The sequence below is a fragment of the Nelumbo lutea genome, chromosome 5, assembly GCF_056320005.1.
Source record: "Nelumbo lutea isolate HS-2025 chromosome 5, American lotus-T2T, whole genome shotgun sequence".
In the NCBI taxonomy this organism is placed as follows: domain Eukaryota; kingdom Viridiplantae; phylum Streptophyta; class Magnoliopsida; order Proteales; family Nelumbonaceae; genus Nelumbo; species Nelumbo lutea.
This window is the reverse complement of record NC_142688.1, coordinates 48,446,071-48,448,068: the sequence shown is the minus strand read 5'-3', so window position 1 is coordinate 48,448,068 and position 1,998 is coordinate 48,446,071.

The following is a 1,998-nucleotide window of genomic DNA, read 5'->3' as shown; positions in this document are numbered from 1 at the left end:
AAAATAATAACCAATTGACCAGTGAAACAGGGGCCCCGCCAATACAGCTATGTCGCGCCAAAGGAGGGATTCGTTAAACGTAATGACGAATATCTCTCACTTTATATCATCCTCTCCTTGAATCTCGATGCCATATCTTTGTTCCTCCATTTAACTTATCTTTTGAGAACTGTGAGAAGCCATGCATAGAGTTCGATTCCAAGAGAACTGTGGATGTGAGAGTGGAGATTTCAAGATAACAGTGGGTCGGTTGTGAATATCTGCTCAGAGAGAAGGATTTGAAGCCACGAACTTGTGAATAAAGATTTGAAGATTTCAAACTAGAGGGTTTGAGTTGAAGCCAGAAGATTTGTTCTTGGTACTCCATTCCTGATTGTGTGAATGATATTCATCTTCTCTCCTTTCTGATTTTATATTTTTTTCTTATGAGATATCTTTATTTATATATCTTCACCTCTCTTTCCCCTAATATGCAGGGATTTCATCCATCGGCCTCTAGTTGGTACCCCAATCTTTTGTGAAGCCATAAATAGAAGAAACATATTGGATATGAAACATAAACACGGCAGTAGGTCAAGCCAAATTCAAACGTAGGTATGTCAAAGCATAAAGAAATCATTTGTGGTATGAAGAATTTATATCTGTCTTCATGTTCAAATTTTTGAAGATGGAGAACTTAGGTTTCTTAAAGAGTTTTTTATTTAACTTTTTATTGGAGTTTCTTCTTTACTGGTTATGTACAATTTACCTCGACTCATAGATTTCCCTTACTATCATCATCTTGTAAGCAAAGCCCTATTTGGTGGGGAAACTATAGGTGAAAACACAATAAAAATTGAAAGTGGCAATAAATTTTCTCTACTTCACTACAAAAAACTAGATAATTCTCTACTTCACTAGTGGGTACTGTCACTACTATCAATTCATAGGAATTTCTTTTTCTGTAGAAAGTAGCCAAGGATTCATTAGGATCCAACTGATAAAGTGTTTTTGATCCCCACTCAAGTTGCACCCCTAATTTTAATTTTCTGATTGGTAAAAAATCTCAATTACACCTGATTGACTATATTTATCAACCTTCAGCCTCAATAAGCAGGGCAATAGAGTTTTGTAGAGAGTCAGTCCAGATGAGGCAATCATAGTAATAAGCACCTCACCCAAAAATAGAGCACACAACCTAACTCTCTCATAAAAAACCAATCATGAACCAACAAGACCATTGACCTACACAAATAGACGGAATACCAAAGTATTCTTTAAGCATGTAGCAACATTGCCATGCTTGGAAACTCATTGATGGTATTAAAATCATAGAAGTTTTCTTCATTGATACCCTTATTAGCAATGAAGTTGGTACACTTGTTGCCTTGTTTTAATGTTTAAGAAAAGGAAAGGCTCATGCCAACACTTATTTTCTTTATTTTTTGAAAGATATATTGCTAGATGCCAACTTGCCAAGGGTATGGGTATTATCAAACAAACATTGATTATCATTCTAAACCACTATTTCCAAAATGTTGTGAGATAAGAAAATCTGAAGGCCATTAAAGCATTAGATCTAGTACAAATAGAGGTTCCCTCACTATAAAAATTATGGAAAGTAAGCTTCTTATAAAGTAAAATAGTCGCATGATTTTTGCACATTAATGCTTTGGTTGCACCCTAACCACAAGAATTGTTATTCTTTCAAATGATATGTATGCTGAATGGTATATAAAACTAGTGATATATCAAAAACTTAGATCTTTATTTTATAAAATTCTTATCATCTTGGCATTGCCTAGGAGCCCACCTAGGCAACTAGGTACCCCACTGTCACCCAGAATCACCTGATGCGTTGACAAGTATGATTAGCAATTGACTTTAAAATAATTGAGCACATCAAGAGGGGGTTCAGGTCTACAACCCAAGTTGTAGTGATCAAATAAAAAAGACCAGATGATTTGGTCTTTTGAATTTAAAACTATAGGAACTGTGTGTATATTTTATGGTCAGTCA